This window comes from Eptatretus burgeri, chromosome 3, assembly GCF_056783735.1.
Source record: "Eptatretus burgeri isolate ZD-2024b chromosome 3, Ebu_testis_v1, whole genome shotgun sequence".
Taxonomy (NCBI): Eukaryota; Metazoa; Chordata; class Myxini; order Myxiniformes; family Myxinidae; genus Eptatretus; species Eptatretus burgeri.
This window is the reverse complement of record NC_140963.1, coordinates 32,889,988-32,910,038: the sequence shown is the minus strand read 5'-3', so window position 1 is coordinate 32,910,038 and position 20,051 is coordinate 32,889,988. Positions and strand designations below refer to the sequence as shown.

The window sequence follows — 20,051 nt, the reverse complement described above, 5'->3', positions numbered from 1 at the left end:
AAATGATAAATTAATTATAAATAAATATCCCACCACTCCCTCGGGACCTTGATGGCTAACATAATTAATGCCTTCGCTCATTCACTCTGGGGACACAGGGCAGAGGGAGATTAAAAGACAAAACAGAAAAAAAAAACACCTGTGCTCCGCTCGCCCCACTCGCGCACATGGCCCTCGTTCATGCCTCCCTCCAGGCTTGGCAGAATCACAAATTACCTGGAACCCTTCAGATACATACAGCAAGGAACACCAAACCAGAGAGCGGAACACCAAATTGCAGCGATGAGAAGGGCATAGCGACTATGGGGGAAGGAGAGAGGGAGATCACACAGCCACCACAAAGAGAGCTCGTGCTACCTAAGAGAAATCGCCCATGGTCCTCTCGCTGTTATAATCCACGCGGGGATGTGCCGTGGCGCCACCGGTGGTGGCTACATGGTCATTGTCCGTGCAGTGGGGAAGGGAGGAGGACGAGGAGAGTCCAGCCTACCAGTCCAGTAACCTTTGGCCCCATTGTACCACATCGTTGAGTCATGCTGTGAATAGCTGTGAGTGATGGAGATTTTCACATTGGACAGATTTACAATGGGGAATGTTGAAGAATATAAACAAAGGGAAAAGATAGGGCTTAGACATGAACACTGGGTGGTGGTGGTGTTGGAGGGGGAGGGGCAAGAGCTTCCTATACACTTGCGTCAACATGTTTTCGTCCTCACAATATATACATTACACTTGTTCTAACATGCACTATGAAATAACTATTCTAATCTATTCCCCATTTTGTCCCTATAGACCAGATCTGTAACATAGGAATCCTGAGGCGCGGCTGTGCCACTGATGCGGTTACGCTGCACATTATGGGAGGAATTTGGAAGTTGGCAAGCAATCCGGCACACGATGGCCTACTCTTCATCGAAAGACACGATGGGACCTTTAATATCCAGCAGCAAACGCCAACAAATGGGTCCCCCAGCTTAAGGGCCATCAGGTTATGGCGCACTTTGTGATGCAACACCCAGCTTGCAAAGCACCCATCCGGCACTTTGTACAGTCAGGTCGAGCTGGAATCGAACGCAGACGAGACAGCTCAACCTCTTTGACATCTTGTCGGATTCCTCCTAAGTTGCCTTTAGGGCATGAAGAATCAACCACAGTGCATGTAATGACATCACATGGAGAGCAGAGCAGGCAGGGCTGGTAGATGACCCACTCTCTGAAGGTCATTGAGAAGTCAGCTGAGTTTTTACTGACAATCTGATAGACGTGGTAATTCTCCGGAGACTAACTTGGTTTCCAGAAGCTTAGAATCCAAATCCAGCCTTCAGCTGGATTTCCACCCTCAACCCCAGGGATGTCAGTCCAGCATCCTCACCATCAGACCTTCACCACAACCAAATTCCTTGTATCTCAATGTAATCTGTGGAGATGTTGGTGGCAGTCTGTCGTAAGTCAAGACCAATCGGTTGAATTAATTAATTTCCTTTGGTAGCATCAACACGGCACAAGCCATCGTTTTCCCTCAGATAAATTAGTGCTACATATTAAATCCTCAGGAATGCAGATAGGATAGCTGGCTTAATTTACATCTCCTTTGAGCCAGAACCCTAATTTTTACACCTGGGTTAATTTTCTTATTACGACGTGCAGTGAAATTGAAAATGTTAAACAGATCTACGACGTCTTTACGTCTGAAAAATGAAAGTTTGAAATGAAATAAACAATCACAAAAGAGATCACGATACATAAACTTTCATTGTTCGCTCATCAAACATCAAGTCCGGAAGAATAAACTTCTTTGGCAGTTGTGAGCGATTTCATCCACTCAACAGCTGCAACAGCTCCACTCCATGATCGAGTGAAAGTTTTTGCCTGCGCCATTAGGTCAGAATGTCCTTTGGGACTGGAGATTTCCGAAGACTTTTATTTCATTTGCGAAGCGTGGAACAGAATGTCACAGCGGAAACTTTGAGGCGCACAGTGCCCTCTAATGGCAAAATTGAGTCGCGCAGTGGACCAAAGGAACAATTATTTATTTATTTATTGTGCACTTCTCGAAGGTCATGGTTCCTTTCACGTATGCAGCTCCTGGATGCTGGTGCCGCTCCAAGCCCTGGATGAAATAATTTCAAAGAACCGAAGGAATAATCACATTTGCGTTTTATCTCGTTTTCTTTGTCTATACACGTTACATAATGTGCACGCACTTTCACTACGGTTATTAAAAATTTGACATAAAACGCTTTGCAAGAGCAGCATTGCAGATACCAGAACTTGTCAGGAAAAAGATAACCTGCAGATGTGATTTGTAAATGAATTGCTGTATTTCCATCTACTACGTCTTGCAATGCCAACGCAGTTGCATCAACGCATGGCAATCTTTGTTCCGCTTTTGACCCGCCTTGCACCCAAACGTTTGGGTGCAGAAAATCTTGTTCATTAATAGGCTCGACGATTACACCTGACTCAAAATGTTCTTGCCATAGATTCCTTAATTTTCCTTGGCTTGAAATCGGTTTTAATTGCGACTTATTTGTGTGCGTCGGACGTGCTTTTTGAAAAAAAAAAAGCTTGATCGCATGAACAGGTGAATGCATGCCGAGAAGGACGACACGGAGAGGTTACCTTCGGAAGAATCGCGAGGAAAGCTCTTAACGTCGACAGAAGAGTGGAACTGCTTTACCTGTTAAACTAGTAATGGGGGAAAATTGGTGAATTTTACACTAAAGTGAACCCACAGACATTGTTGACAGTAATGTGAATGTTCACCAAAGAACAGGCCCAAAAGCTCTGTCGTATGAAAGGCAGACTACATGTTAGGAGAGACAAGAATTCCAAGTTGAGCTTACCTTTAGACGATAGTAATCCCTGAAAAGAGGCGCACTGCCTGTGCAACTCATTTGTGATCTCATCCCCACTTGAAGCAACAATGGTGAGGTCAATTCATATCGCTGAAAATAGATGGGAAATTGGAACAACAGTCAGTCGTATCCAGAGAATCTGAAAATGGATGAAACTTATCAACCAAGCATCCGATTGAAATCACCGTTTCCAATCAATTGATTGAATAGGCTTGTGCATTTTCCCCAAATTGGGGTTGATGCGGTTCACACCTCCATGAGGGAATGAGGCATTGTACTGTTTGGGGATGGTGCTCAACAAGAGTCCACAAAAAATTATTAGAAAAAAAAAATGATAAGGGAATCGGAGACAACACAGGGATAGAATGAAGAATGAGTAAAAGCAGTGAATGCGGTTTTGTACAACACAATACAATGCACTCACGTAGAAGTAAGCGCATGCATCTTTGAGCCATCTAGCCTGGGTACGAATCTCAACCCAATTACAAACTGTCACCTTGATGTCACTCTTCCGATGGACAGCACAACGACTAGACATGTGCACCATCCCTCGGAAGGACATTAACCTGGAGGACCCTTCTGCTCGTACCTGAAAGAGTCATATAGTGTCTTTCGTGAAGAGTAGGAAAGTTGTCATCGACACCCTGCACTAATTCCAAACTCCAGCCAACTTCATTGGAACACCAGACCTGGACAGATGCTTCATGAAAGACTTGGGCCAACTACATTCTCCATCTGATCCCATATGAAGTTGGGAAAGAGGTATATTCAGCCAGATAACTTGCAAGAGCTTCAAAATCCTGGTGAAGAAATTTCTAAACGTCATGATTATCCAAAACTTTCTTTTGTTACCCCAGGCATGTGAAGCGAAAAAGTGAGGTTAAGCAGTTGGTTCACTTCTGTCTGTCTGTGCTTCTGTCTGAAAACATCAGTTTATGATTGAGGAACAACTTAATTTCACAAATCACCTTCTTTCCACTTCCAAAACCATTCCGTTTAGCAGTACTTGGACAAAATGTTACGGCATGTTCCGTCATCACGACAAATCAGAATTGCCGCTCGTCGACCCCGCCAATGTTCTTGTTATGCACCACTCCTTCCCAATTCCAGATTCAGGTAGCGCATGATGTTGTTGCTTGGCGCTGAAGAAAGGGAGTACTCAGGTTTTACTCCGTTTGTTTGTTTGTGTGCTTCTCCAGGTGATATCTCAGCCATCCATTGAGCATCGGAACCTGAAATTTGGAAGAAAAAAAAAAAGTGAAGATGTGCTTGGTACAAAAAAAAAAAATTTCTTTTTTGATTAATCAATTAATTGATTAATTACTTGCTTATTATCGACTTATGAATTACTTATTTATTTTCTTTCTCATCTGGGCAATGTCTCAGGCATCGTTTGAGCTTGAAAGCTGATATTTGGACACGACAGTGAACAAGGGATTTGGCAAGAAAGGGTATTTTTGATTATTTGATTAACTGATTAATTAATCATTTTTCAAAAACCTACACATTCGGATGAAACATCGGTGCTTTTGATATGCCATTAACCAATTGATTAAGAAATTAATTGTTTTACGATTACTATTTATTTATTTTAATTATGCCGTTGATCAATTCATCAATCAATTATTGTACACCACTCCCTCCCAATTCCGTCTGCGCATGCTGCATGGTGGCATCGCCGGGTGCCAATGGTGTCCCGGCAATGTCACGCGCTGGAGGTTTTGTTATTTATTTATTTATTTGGCATGGGGGTGGTGTACTTTGAATGTACCTCTACTTGTATTATATTTTTCCTCTAGTTTTCAGTTTTGATAACTATCATGATCTATAAAAGTAATCTTTCGATTGAGTTTTAATCTTGACCAAAGTTGATATTTATCTCAGATAACTATCATCATCAGCATCAGCACCATCAATGTGCCATAGGCTTACAGAGTGTCAAAGCTGCCAAAGCGGTCTTTTGGCAAGGTATATTTGAGGCCCCGCGAGGATGAGTGATGTAAGCGACATTTTTAATGATATGATGATGATGATAGGTTCGGATGATAGGGCAAGGGTTAAAATAGTGCTATATGGCATTAACTCCAAAATGGCCGATGTGCCCCTTACATCACTCCTCCTCATGGCGCCTCATTTATATTAGGTGGTTTGCCTTCGCCATCCCAGCACTCGGTCAGGACAGGAATTAGTAATTTGTTGAGGGTGCTGGCAATAACTCGCCTACTCCTCACAAGAGACACCATGGGATCTTTTACCTCCACCAACTAATGCTGACAGATGGGACGCCTATTTAACGTCCATCTGAGGGATGGTGCACACATTGAAGAATCACCCTGCCTGTGAAACACTGGGGTGACAGCTTTCAGCTGGGCCAAAATTCAAACCCAACGTTACAACTATTTTATTATTATTATTATTATTATTATTATTATTATTATTATTATTATAGTAAATGAAATTCTTGAAAGTGACGTTATACTGCCTCCTTCAGAGCAAATTTTAAATTAAAATAGTATTTTTTGGATGTCTATCAACTGTCTTGACCCAAACATATTGTGAATTGGGAAATGCAGAGGTGGGGGTGGGGGGGGGTGGATGAATAGGACAGGTAATATGAGCAGGTTAGATATTTAATATGAAAATTGTTTGAATAACCTCAGATGTGAGATATATATATATATATATATATATATATATATATATATATATATATATATATATATATATATATATATATATATATATATATATATATATATATATGCAAATAGTGAAGTTACAATGACATATGTGAGTAGTTGGATGGATATACACAGCAAGATGAAAATAATCCTTTAAAGTTGCTCACATTAACTACCATGCTTGTATCCCCCCCCCATACCAGTTGGAGGACAGTATTTCATTTTGGAGGCGTAATTTCAGAAGAAAAATGCATTGCATGAAATTTAATTAATCCCCATGCAAAGAACATTTATTTCCATAATTATTTGTTTGTTTGAATAGGTATGGGTTAGGTAAACTTACAATAACAAATACTATATGTATGTATATATATATATATATATATATATATATATATATATATATATATATATATATATATATATATATATATATATATATATATATATATATATATATATATATATATATATATATATATACATACATATACCGGTAATCACAATTCATCAGATGACTCATTATGTCCCAGTTATGAAAATGCCCAAGCATAATCATTGGATATCTGACGTGTCACTATCAATCAGGATCTCTTTATAAACAAGCGATACTGTTTCAAATTTTCCGCAATGCCATTAAAACATACATCGTGAAATATAAATACGAATTGACACTTACTGGCATAGTCTGCATTACCATCCTTTATCAATAGCAGCTGTGACATTCCCTAAAATCTGTGGAGTTCAATTTATATCCCTTATTTATGGAGCAGTCCACAGAACCAAAGGTTCCCTCTGCTACCTTTCCTAAAGGTGGAAAATAGCTACTAGGTACCCTACTTAACGTATGAGCTATCTCGTCTGAGTTTGATTCCCATCCAGAATATAAACAATCATTGTTCTACTTTAAGAAAACAAATTGGATGCTGGGTGCCAAATCAAAGAGTACACGGTTGTTTTGATGGTATATTCAAGCTGCATTCCCTTTGTGGATATCAAATATCCCATGTCATCTCTTGAAAACGGGAGGTCTTTGCTTGCCAGTACCCTCACCAAATTATAAATCCCTGCCCTGTTTGAGGGTTTCTTCAGTGCTGAGAACTTACTCGAGGTGGAGTTGTGTCCAGAGTGAGTCTTTGGATTTGGAAACATTCACACCGTACTTGAAGCCAGTGGACCACAGAGTCAAATACAGATAATAAAGAAATAGCCAAGTTAGGTATCCATCTAGCTGTGTTGTCCCATTTCTGTAAGGCCATAGAGTCAAACAATTAATTTGATTTTTAGATAAGGCAAAATACGAAGACTGGATCGCCGCTGCTCGTCTTCGGGATGGAGGCAGGAATGGTGAAGAATGGAAGAAGAATATCTCTCAATGGTGAAGAATCACTTTAAGAAATTATCAGATTCAGATCCGGAGCTTCACTAAAATTGAACGAAGTCTTCCTTTTCACACACCCAACGCGTCCATCAAGTTTCACCCAGATCCGTCCACAACTTTTTGAGATATCGTGCTATATATCATTTTTGGCTCGATCTCCGAATGGTGAAGAGTCACTTAAAAAATTCGAGCATCCGGATCCGGATCGTCACTAAAATCGAATCAGTTCGTCCTTGTCACACACTGAACCTGTCCACAAAATTTAATCCGGATCCGTCCACCTTCACCTTCGGTGGTGGAGGTAAATATGGAGAGGAAGTCTTTAGATTTTATCGCCATTATTGCTGTGCCATATAACTCGATGGCCTGAACATTCCCTTTCTAAGTTTTTTTCCATTTCTAGATCCACATATGATCAGTGACAGCCTATCAGAGGCTGATAATATCTCCAAACCGGTCGGCAGTGCTGGACATGGCCTATAATCTAGAAATACTCTATAAGTCCTTCAGCGGCTGCTGTCACTTCCTCATGGTGTACTAAAGCATTCGTCAACAGAACCATGAAGTAAGATTCCTCTCCGTGCCTGGTGCTGCTGCATCCAATCGGCAACTGCTGGAGGCAATGCAATCTAAAACCTTGAGAAACATTGATATCTCTTTGCAGGAGGCTGAAGAACAGAGCTTGCTACTGTCTTCCTGGAGAGAGATTGGTGGGTTTTGGTCACTTGCAAGGCCTCGCATCCCCCTGCACTTACTACTATCCACCAATCTTCCATCCTACAAGATTGCAGAGTTTCATCAACCAAACGGCTCCTTGTTTCCTTCCCCACGTATAACTTATCATTTCACTTCCAAAAGCCATCGTTTTATTTTGCTTCTCTGTAGAAACCCGAGTCCGTCGAATGCCATTCCTCCCTCGATTTCTCAAAAAATGACAACTTCCATCATGATGAAGTGTAAAATGAGATTACTTAGTTTGCTATTTCTACAAGACATGAAATGGTTTTAATATCGTCATGATTCTGATAAATTCAATAAATACAGTACAACGATATGAGCAAGTTCAAGTTACCAAATACCGGCTAATTACTTCCCTCCACGACACCTTTCTTCCTGTTTTCTTTCATCTGTAGATTCAAGATTTAAGATAAAAAATTTTCACTTCCGACAACGAAGGTTAATAACCATTCCTTTCACACCGTGAGGTGCATAGGGCTGCCGAGGCAGTTACATTGGCTTAAGTAGTACAATCTGGACGGGTCACCACTCCAATGCAGGATGCCACCGAAGGTGGGCGGTGGTTAGGTTTTCACGCCTGTCTGTCTGTCTGTCTGTCTGTTTGTCTGTGAACAGGATATCTCAAAAAGTTATTGATGGATTCGGACGAAACTTGGTGGATGAGTTTGTTTGGTGACGAGAACAAGCCGATTCGATTTTGGGGGTCCAGATCCAGATCCATAAACTGTTCAGCCTGGCAAAGGTATGCGCCCTACCAGGTGCCATTCCAGTAGCCTTCTGAGGCAGCACAATCCCACTATTTTCTCCAGGACTTCAAGATGGCAGAACACCACCATCTTGGTGTCATCTTCGATCTCAACTGATGATCTTGGCTGATGAGAGGTACCATACTCTTTGCGGAATGTCGGTGCTGCCAAGCAATTTATTGACGAGGAGTATGCTGAGTGCTTTGTCATTGCCTTCCAAGCAGTCAGTCAGGGCAGGAATTTCGAATTTGTTTAGGGTGCCGGCAATAACTCTCCTACTTTTTTTGTGAAAGAAACCGAGTGATCTTTAACGTCCACCAAATGAAATCCAATAGATGTGACACCCAGATTAACGTTCATACAAGGGATGGCACGCATATCAACGTATCACCCTGCAAGTGAAACACCAGGAGGACAGGTTATAGCTGGGTTGGGATGCAAACCTAGGTTAGGCAGTTCATAGGTGAGTGTGAAATAACTCCGGCCAATCCTGCCAACCCCCATGATTTTACTGCCCCCATTAACTCCCCCAACCCACCCCTCTTACCTAAATAATATTACTGTATCTTTCTTTATTCCTACCCTGTCCTCTTTGATCATTCGTTCATTCACCCATTGTTTCTGCCCTCCGATTCTCCATCACCTCACTCTACTATGATGGACTGACATGATGGTCGAGAAGTGCGCGCACTCACCGCTAAGCTGTCTCGCCTGGGTTTGAATCTCAACCCAGCTATTAACTATCATCCAGGTCTTTCACAAGCAGGGAGATTCATCAATGTGTGTGCCGCCGTCAAACAGTTGTCCCTTTTGCCAGCGTTCGTTCGTTGGTGGACGTTAAATATCAAATGGTGTCCGTGAAGATTAGGCGAGCTATCGCCGGCACGATGGCCAAGTTCCAAATTCCTGCCCGAACAAGGAGAGGGCATTGCATCAGCGGCTCAGCCGCACCCTCGGCCAATGATGCTACCCCGCAGCCTTGTGCTACATCCAAACGAAGAAGATGACTGTGCTATGAGCCTTGATTCTGCAGCTGAAAGAAGAAAAAAAAGGTGCTTTCATTAAGGCGAGATCTGAAATGGCGACATAGCCTGAACCCTAATTTGTGATCAACTGGCCTGACCATTTTGATGAAAGGAACACCTTCTCACGACAGACTAAATTCCTACAGGGTGTGTTATAAGTCCCAGGGCACGGTTTTAGCTGCTTATACAACATTTGTTTCTACCATCTACCAGGATGAGTCATAACCCCCAGGAGTAATTCCATATTGCAGAAATAACAGGAGAAAGAATAAAATATCACAGTATCATATAGTATCAGCCCCAAAATGCTGCTGGAAGTCCTTTTGCACCTGTTTCATCGTCTTGTTTGTGTTTCTCCTCCAGTGGTACCATGACACTGCCACTCGCCTCTCGTCCACTGTAAATGGACCGGTGTCTGCCATTTTGGTTTATTGTATTATTTGCACTACCAGAGCACCAGCCCTATGGGTGATCTTGTCTCACGCATGCAACACAGTGTGACCACTCCTTGGCTTTTTTTTCACAAGATCTTGGCTATTCGTTGTTCACCTTGGCATCTTGGTTTTCTACAGGTTTTCTTGGTGTATAGGTTTTCTATTATCATCGCTTTTCCGAACCCTTGTGAATTCTTGGCTTTTTTTTTCATTGGCTCACCTTGGTATTTATGAGAATGAGGAGTGGTCGCACTGATGCAACACGTTCTTCTGACAAATACCTTTAATTGGGCGGTGTATAGGTAACTGATAGCTCTGTATAGAGGAAAAAAAAATAATAACTCTGTTACATGCATGAAGCAAAAACATACCTACTGCTGACAATTCGAAATACCTCGCATCACTCAAAACATGGGGACAGGGACACTGCACTGTAAATGGTGGAGACTTGTAATACCCTCCTCCACCTGGAGGCGGCGCTACACGATACACATTTACATAGAGAATTTGCGTCACCCCCCCCCCCACCCCCCCAAGACCACTGGCAAAGATAAAAAGACCCCTATATATTAATTGTGGCCATGCTGATCCTATGTAGCAAGTCTGGATGTAATTGGCCCCATAACTGTTGGAGGAGTAGCGTGACACAAACAAACACGCACACAAACAACGGTCTGTGAATTATGGTGAGGATTATCTGGAATTTTTTTTTAATAAAACACCATCAATACATGGTATAAACAAAGCTTGTATAAGCTGCGAAAATCGTGTCTTGGGACTTATGACTCATCCTGTGGAGCTACATCGGTAGTTGGGGGCATCAAACACAAACGAAGAGTTATCTTACAGCTCGTATCATGCGGACAACCATCTTACTCCATATAATATGAACTGCCCTTCCCGAAAGGGAATAAGCATTGTCCACATCACGATTCACAATATCAAAACTTATGATAATACAGCACAACATCCTTTCTTGTGATCCTCAACATATTTGTACAAAGATGATCCGGTCAAATACGAGACCATCCCTGATCGATCTCTTTCCTTGCTGGAGGGTGTTCATGGTGTGGCTGTTTTGAACATATCAACAGACCTGTCACATAACTTCAGAGCACTAATCAAAAGGGATCCTTCTCAAGGATCACATTCCTTATTGAAACATGTGTGTTCCATTGAATCCAAGGTACGTTCTACTTTTAAGAAAACAAATCCAGCTCTCAAGCGAACTGTTCGGTCATCGACACGATGAAAAATGCTCGCTTGTACTGAACAAAAAGGGCCGAGGAGGATGTATACACGCACCGAAGGGTGGGCATGGAGGGGTCTTGCCTCTTTCTACTTTCCCGACATGGGCCCTCTTGCCCCACCTTTCCCTGAAGCTATAAAATTAATGTTTTTTTTTTAATTTTGAATTAAACAATAACATTCTGTCTGCAAGGAAAAATGTTCAAATACAGCTGTGTTTGTTGAAAACAGCATGACAACATACTTAAACTCCGCAACCTACTGTTGGCAAAGATAGCTACATTCGGCTTCAATTGGCAACACCGTGCAACATTTAAAAACTATATATTTGTTATAAACCGCTTATTCTGCATAAAGATACAGCACATGCACTGAACGAAAACTGTTTCAAACATGTTTGATGTTTCATGCAACATTCATGATTATTCTGCGACTGCACTTCGGAAGGTGAAAACCAAAGCAGACAGGTCAAGATGAGGCACAAAATAAGAACAGGCCGGGGTGACTGCGGTGTGAAGTTGAACTTCTACCAGGAAGTTGAAAGCCACTCTCGGTATCACAGCGGTAACAGATGTTGGTACCATCATCGGTGGTATTTGTGCACACAGTACGCGGCGATGGACTAGTCCGCCCTCCGAGCATCACCTGTTTATGGATGGACCGAGCTGGAGGTCCCAAAGCATCAGGTGTCTGCGCTGCAATCTTCAGGAGGATTACCTGATTGTGCGGTTAGATCATGTGGGATAGCCTACTATTGTGAATATGAAGTGTTGCCTTTTCCATCGAGTTCTCCAGCTGCAACATGTATGCATTCCCTCTGAACTCAATGTCCTCCTTATTCCATGATTTAAAGTTTTGTGGTGGACAAGAGGACAGTTTAATAAAAGCTAAGCATTTTTATTGTCTGTGAATACATCTGGACGTAATGCGATTTTTGCACAGTGCTTTGAATGACAAAAGGAATTGATTCAATGCAAAGAAAAATGTTGGAAGAAACTACAGTATTATATGTTCCCCCATCCCATCAAGGGTTCAAACACTCGCTTTCGGTGACGATTTTAGGCTCTAGTAAAGAACACATCACTCTGGAACTTGAAATTCCAATAACTGTTTCTTTCAATCATTGTCCTCTGCATTTTGAAGTGCGTTGCACGCAGACTGAGTACAAATGGACAAAGCGTGGCATGCAATGGAATAAAAACACTTGTTATGATTTTCATGAGTCACCGTGCTAAGCATGCGCGTGTCGTGTGCAGAGTGTTTTTGTTTTTATCCTGCTCAATGTGTTATCTGTTTTACCAGATTGTACGTGGTATGCATTATGCTCATGAGAAATATGTGAGAAAGAGCACTTTATGGCCAGCGATCACTGGATAGTCAACGATGAATAATCGATGACAGTTTGCCATATTGCAGTGGTAACAACAGATTGGTGGCATGTTGCAGCGGTAATGATAGTTTGGTGCAATGTTGCAGCGGTAACGATAGTTTGGTGCCATGTTGCAGCGGTAACAGCAGTTTGGTGCAATGTTGCAGCGGTAACGATAGTTTGGTGCAATGTTGCAGCAGTAACGATAGTTTGGTGCAATGTTGCAGCGGTAACGAAAGTTCGGTGCCATGTTGCAGCGGTAACAGCAGTATAGTGCAATGTTGCAGCGGTAACGATAGTTTGGTGCAATGTTGCAGCGGTAACGATAGTTTGGTGCCATGTTGCAGCGGTACTGACAGATTGGTGCCATGTTGCAGTGGTAACGACAGTTTGGTGGCATGTTGGAACGGTGACGACAGTTTGGTGGCATGTTGGAACAGTGACGACAGTTTGGTGGTATGTTGGAACAGTGACGACAGTTTGGTGGTATGTTGGAACAGTGACGACAGTTTGGTGGTATGTTGGAACAGTGACGAGAGTTTGGTGGTATGTTGCAGTGGTCACAGCAGATTGGTGGTATGTTGGAACAGTGACGACAGTTTGGTGGTATGTTGCAGCGGTAAAACTGTTTGGTGCCATGTAGTAGTGCTAACAACAGTTTCGTGCCATGTTGCAGTGGTAACGACAGTTTGGTGGTATGTTGGAACAGTGACGACAGTTTGGTGGTATGTTGCAGCGGTAACAGCAGATTGGTGCCATGTTGCAGTGGTAACGACAGTTTGGTGGTATGTTGGAACAGTGACGACAGTTTGGTGGTATGTTGGAACAGTGACGACAGTTTGGTGGTATGTTGGAACAGTGACGACAGTTTGGTGGTATGTTGGAACAGTGACGACAGTTTGGTGGTATGTTGGAACAGTGACGACAGTTTGGTGGTATGTTGCAGTGGTAACAGCAGATTGGTGGTATGTTGGAACAGTGACGACAGTTTGGTGGTATGTTGCAGTGGTAAAACAGTTTGGTGCCATGTAGTAGTGCTAACAACAGTTTCATTCCATGTTGCAGCGGTAACAGCAGATTGGTGCCATGTTGCAGTGGTAACGACAGTTTGGTGGTATGTTGGAACAGTGACGACAGTTTAGTGGTATGTTGCAGTGGTAAAACAGTTTAGTGCCATGTAGTAGTGCTAACAACAGTTTCGTGCCATGTTGCAGCGGTAACAGCAGATTGGTGCCATGTTGCAGTGGTAACGCCAGTTTGGTGGTATGTTGGAACAGTGACGACAGTTTGGTGGTATGTTGGAACAGTGACGACAGTTTGGTGGTATGTTGCAGTGGTAAAACAGTTTAGTGCCATGTAGTAGTGCTAACAACAGTTTTGTGCCATGTTGCAGTGGTAACGACAGTTTGGTGGTATGTTGGAACAGTGACGACAGTTTGGTGGTATGTTGGAACAGTGACGACAGTTTGGTGGTATGTTGGAACAGTGACGACAGTTTGGTGGTATGTTGCAGCGGTAACAGCAGATTGGTGCCATGTTGGAACAGTGACGACAGTTTCGTATGTTGCAGTGGTCACAGCAGATTGGTGCCATGTTGCAGTGGTAACGACAGTTTGGTGGCATGTTGGAACAGTGACGACAGTTTGGTGGTATGTTGCAGCGGTAACAGCAGATTGGTGCCATGTTGCAGTGGTAACGACAGTTTGGTGGTATGTTGGAACAGTGCCGACAGTTTGGTGGTATGTTGCAGCGGTAAAACAGTTTGGTGCCATGTAGTAGTGCTAACAACAGTTTCGTGCCATGTTGCAGTGGTAACGACAGTTTGGTGGTATGTTGGAACAGTGACGACAGTTTGGTGGTATGTTGCAGCGGTAACAGCAGATTGGTGCCATGTTGCAGTGGTAACGACAGTTTGGTGGTATGTTGGAACAGTGACGACAGTTTGGTGGTATGTTGCAGCGGTAACAGCAGATTGGTGGTATGTTGGAACAGTGACGACAGTTTGGTGGTATGTTGCAGCGGTAAAACAGTTTGGTGCCATGTAGTAGTGCTAACAACAGTTTCGTGCCATGTTGCAGTGGTAACGACAGTTTGGTGGTATGTTGGAACAGTAGCGACAGTTTGGTGGTATGTTGCAGTGGTAAAACAGTTTAGTGCCATGTAGTAGTGCTAACACCAGTTTCGTACCATGTTGCAGTGGTAACGACAGTTTGGTGGTATGTTGGAACAGTGACGACAATTTGGTGGTATGTTGCAGCGGTAACAGCAGATTGGTGCCATGTTGCAGTGTTAACGACAGTTTGGTGGTATGTTGGAACAGTGACGACAGTTTGGTGGTATGTTGCAGCGGTAACAGCAGATTGGTGGTATGTTGGAACAGTAGCGACAGTTTGGTGGTATGTTGCAGCGGTAAAACAGTTTGGTGCCATGTAGTAGTGCTAACAACAGTTTCGTGCCATGTTGCAGCGGTAACAGCAGATTGGTGCCATGTTGCAGTGGTAACGATAGTTTAGTGGTATGTTGCAGCGGTAACAGCAGATTGGTGCCATGTTGCAGTGGTAACGACAGTTTGGTGGTATGTTGCAGCGGTAACAGCAGATTGGTGCCATGTTGCAGTGGTAACGACAGTTTGGCGGTATGTTGCAGCGGTAACAGCAGATTGGTGCCATGTTGCAGTGGTAACGACAGTTTGGTGGTATGTTGGAACAGTGACGACAGTTTGGTGGTATGTTGCAGCGGTAAAAGTTTGGTGCCATGTAGTAGTGCTAACAACAGTTTCGTGCCATGTTGCAGCGGTAACAGCAGATTGGTGCCATGTTGCAGTGGTAACGACAGTTTAGTGGTATGTTGCAGCGGTAACAGCAGATTGGTGCCATGTTGCAGTGGTAACGACAGTTTGGTGGTATGTTGCAGCGGTAACAGCAGATTGGTGCCATGTTGCAGTGGTAACGACAGTTTGGCGGTATGTTGCAGCGGTAACAGCAGATTGGTGCCATGTTGCAGTGGTAACGACAGTTTGGTGGTATGTTGGAACAGTGACGACAGTTTGGTGGTATGTTGCAGCGGTAAAAGTTTGGTGCCATGTAGTAGTAGTACTAACAACAGTTTCGTGCCATGTTGCAGCGGTAACAACAGTTGACAGTGACTGACATAGGTGTGTTTTTTCAAATGCAGGAGGAGCCTACTTATATTTATGGCCAATGGGGAAAAAGTCAATAGAAAGGAATTTGGGAGAGACAAGAAAAACTTGACGCAGAAGGGGACCACACCCCAACCACGACCAAATCACCCAATGCATGAGCACACACACCCTCCATGATACTAACATCACCCATGACACAAATACGAAAGGCAAACAGCAGGTGGAGGGCAGAGATGAAGAGATACATTGCAGACAGGATGTCAAACGTCACAACATTTGAGGATTAAAAAGAAACTTGGTTTTTGCAGTGTGCGTGCGTGCGTGCGTGCGCGCGCGTGTTTTGTTGGGTTTCAGAAGGTGGAACAAAGTCCTCCCGGGACTCAAGTATCCACCTCCACTTCAGTAAGGGATCACAGTTCATGGACCAAGCTGTTCAACTTCGTTGTTCTCAGAGTTTTGTTCCGAGGGCTCTTTTCAGGATAGTCACCGAATCCCGGACTGCCGACAATTGTAGTTAGTTTGTGGTAATATCCCCGGGCATGGTTTTCAAAATCTTAGTGAGGTTCTTCTTTATTATTCCTGGTGCTACGATTATCACAGCTGGTGCAATTTTGATGCTCTCCATCTACCAAGATCCCTAGATCTCATTTTTGAGGTCCTGGTATTTGGTCATTTTATTGATTTCTCCATTCTTTAAGCCAAAATCGCTGGGTACTGATATCTCAATCAGCAATGCTGTCTTTTCATTTTTGTTTTGGAGAATGATGTCTGGTCGCAAGGCTTTGTTTTCTATGTTCATGCTTGATGCGATCATCAGGTCGTACAGGAGCATGCCATCCTTATTTTCAATGATTGCCCTTGGTTCGTGTTTCCATGAGTTTTCTGGAACTGGAATGTTGAATTTTTTGCAGATATGTGAAAGAATCAATCACTTTGCATACTTTGTTATGCTGTTGTGTGTAAAGTTGTTCTGATAATAGTTTTTGCATCCAAAAGCAGGTGACTAGGACTTTCTGTTTCTGTCTTTGCAGACCCGACACTTGTCCGTCTGTCTCAGTTCCACCGTCTTCTTAAATTCATTGGTGTAGTGTCCTTGATCTTGGCCATTGATTATCATTATTCGTTCTTCATATTAGTAATCGTTCTTATGACCTCTTCTTAGCCATTCCAATGAGCCTTCTTTGTTGATCCCAACTTGGTTCAATTATTTTTTGTATTTTCCTGCTCTTTTGTCATTCTCCCAGTTTTTGATGTATATTTGTTGATATTTCTTTTTATATATTCTTTTGTCTTTTTTGCAATTGTTGAGGCTGTATTTGTTGCTATTTCATTTTCCTGTGTGGTATCTTCTACTTGCACCTGTTTTTGGAAATTCCTTACAAGGAGAATTATGGATACTTTTTCAGGTTTGTTGTGTTCATGTTTGTTTGCAATTTGAATCCGATAGTCTGTTGAGCATTTCATATACTCAGCTAATCCTACACACATCGCTCTGTGCACCTGGTTGAGTTCCATCATGCTGCTCCATCCTTCTCATCATGGCAGGTACATTCTTGGGATGCACTGGTTTTTTTAGAACGTTTTGTGGATGGTAAGGAGTTTTCTTATTTTGATGTCTCACATTGATTTCTAATTGGGGCCAGTTTATTATTCCACAGCTGTATTGGAACACTAGTACTGCGAGTTGATTTATGGCTTTAATTTTGTTTCTTGTGGAGAGGTACGTTTTCAGGATCAGCTTCGTTCTTTGTAGGTATTCTTTGGCGACTGTTTTGCACCTTTGTTTTGTGACATTTGGTGGCTCTCTTATACTGCAAGGTATTTGGATGATGTTTCATTTTCTCACTGCTGTATTGTTGTTTCAAGGTCAATTTTTATGTTGGCTGTTTTTGTTAGTTCACTTTCTGCAAATGTGCACTTGGCACACTTATCTCATCCAAATTCCATTTGAATGTTTCAGAGAACAGTTTTACTAGTTTTAGCTGTTCTGTCAATTGTTCATCATTTGGTGCAAAGAGCTTTAACCTTTCCCATTTCTTTGGATGTTGTTCTATTTGTTATTAGGGTGTATCTGTGTCCTTGTTTGTTGATGAGGTTATTCAGTGGGTCCAGACCCAGATAAAACAAGAGGGGGAAAGACTGTCTCCCTGGAAGATCCCACGCCATATCTTCACATCTGGTGTTTCGATATTTCCTTCTGAGTGCTGTTGTATCAATGTGGTATTCCAGAGCTCCATTGCTTTCTCAATAAGTTTGATTATTTTTTGAATTGATTTTGTATATTTAACCTCCGCCATCTTCGAAGATGGATGGAGGTTACTGTTTTCACCCCTGTTTGTTTGTTTGTTTGTGAACAGTATTACGGAAAAACTCCTCGACGGATTTCGACGAAACTTGGTGGGGGGGTTAGTTATGGTCCAAGGATCATGCCATTAAATTTTGGACTTGGTCCCCCCCCCCAAAAAAAAACTGTTAGAGAATTTTTTTTTTTTGCATTTCAACATGTTTTCGGTGATTTCCAGCCCCCCCAAAAATTGTTACCCCCCCCCAAAATAGAGAATTTTTTTTTGCATTTCTACATGTTTTAAGTGATTTCCAACCCCCCCCCCAAAAAAATTGTTAGAAAAATTTTTTTTTTTGCATTTCTACGTTTTAAGTGATTTCCAACCCTCCCCCAAAAATTGTTACCCCCCCCCAAAAAAAGAAAAATATATATATTTTTGCATTTCATGTTTTGTGATTTCCAACCCCCCAACAAAAATTGTTAGAGAAATATTTTTTTTTGCATTTCTACATGTTTTAAGTGATTTCCACCCCCCCCCCACAAAAAAAAAATTGTTAGAGAAAAAAAATGTTTTGCAACTTTTTTTTCAACAAAATTTCGATTTCTTTTTTTTGCATTTCTACATGTTTTAAGTGATTTCCAACCCCCCCCCCCCCAAAAAAAAATGGAGAAAAGAACTATAACTGCCAGCACTGTTGACATCATATTTAATGAATAAGATATATGGTTCACTTGAGTGACCCAGCAGTATTGGCGGCGGAGGTTTTGCACTCTCCCGAGTGCTCCCCCTCTAGTTGCATGAATGTTATCATCCACGAATGTGGAACACTGTCTAAAGCTTTCTTATAGTCTATCCAGGTGGAGAACAATTTGGTTCTTCGCATTTTGCAATTTTCAAGTACGGCCTTATTCAGTGATAGGTGGTCATTTGTTCTATAACAACCTCTCTTACATCCCTTTTGTTCTGCCTCCAAACCTCCCTATTGTGTTTGGTGATTGTACATCATTTCTGTAATGATTCCTGTTAGAAGTTTGGATGTTGTTCGTAGGCATGTTATTGGCCGGTGTTTGTGACAAAATTGGATTTCTTCAGATTTCGAGATGAGAAATGTGTTTCCCTCTCTGAGCCACTCATCCACTGCCTTTTCCTCTTGGATCAGTTCATTGAATGTCCTGGCGTCATGTTTGTGGAGAGCATTCTGTTGTTTTAGCCAAAAGTTTGGAATTCCATCTGGGTCTGAGCTTTTAAAGTTTGACATTTTTTTTGAAGTTGTTTTCTCATTTTTTCTTCATCATTAATCACTGGGGTGGGGGGGGGGGGGGAATTTCCTCTAAATGTGGCTTCTTCTTTTCTAAGTCTGGGATCCATTCTGCTTCCTTGTTATGTTCCTTTCGGTTTTCAAAAAATCCTTTTGATTGGTGAACCAATTCAGTGACGCAATATGCAAATTCTTAAAATTTCAAGTCAATTGGATGAAAATTTGCGATTTGATGTGACGTTGACTTTTGACCTTTTGACCAAATTCTTAATTTGACTTCTCCATCTTCTCATAATAAAGCTTTGTGGAAAATTTGATGACAAAAGCTCAAAGGCTAAAAAAAACAGTTATGGCCCGGACAGACAGACAGAAGTGATTGCACAACCCGGCTTCCACTGCACTGGGGATGGGCTAATAAATTTAGATCTTTCTTCCATCAGGATTATATGTGAAATCATGCAAATGATATACACAAATATTTTACACACACACACAACAAAACTGAGGTTTTTTTTTTGTTTGTTTGTTAATTTTTTTTAAGGAAATCGCCCTAAACAAGGCAGAAAGCCACTCTCGGTAATTGGCAAAGGGAGGCATCAAATACAAAGTAAATCCCCTGTTCAGAATTATGATGAATCTTATCGATCTAATTTTATTCATTCTCATGGGAACACGGGACAGACGGCACAAGATTAATGAGACAGATTAGAGAATGTAAGCTGATCCATTCAACAGCAAGGATGAGGGAGTCGAGTGGTCAGAGGAGGTGAAAAATACATTTTTGTGACAGTTTGTAACCATAGTGTGATCATTCTTGTTTTAGATAAAAAGGTCAAGGTTGCATAAAATCATCAATTTTCATCGCATTGACTTGAAATTTAAACAG

At 42.0% G+C, this 20,051-nt stretch overlaps 2 long non-coding RNA genes across 4 annotated transcripts in view; one reads left to right on the top strand and one right to left on the bottom strand.

Moving 5' to 3' along the window:
• The window catches only part of LOC147029647 (uncharacterized), a 71,002-nt gene that overhangs the window by 13,074 nt on the left and 37,877 nt on the right, over positions 1-20,051 (top strand). The gene's annotated exons all lie outside the window — the stretch shown is intronic.
• The window catches only part of LOC147029648 (uncharacterized), an 84,540-nt gene that overhangs the window by 49,989 nt on the left and 14,500 nt on the right, over positions 1-20,051 (bottom strand). For all 3 annotated transcript variants that reach the window (XR_015055996.1, XR_015055998.1, XR_015055997.1), the window contains exon 2: positions 2,847-4,090. This is a non-coding gene — a long non-coding RNA (uncharacterized LOC147029648). The remainder of the gene's footprint in view (positions 1-2,846; positions 4,091-20,051) is intronic.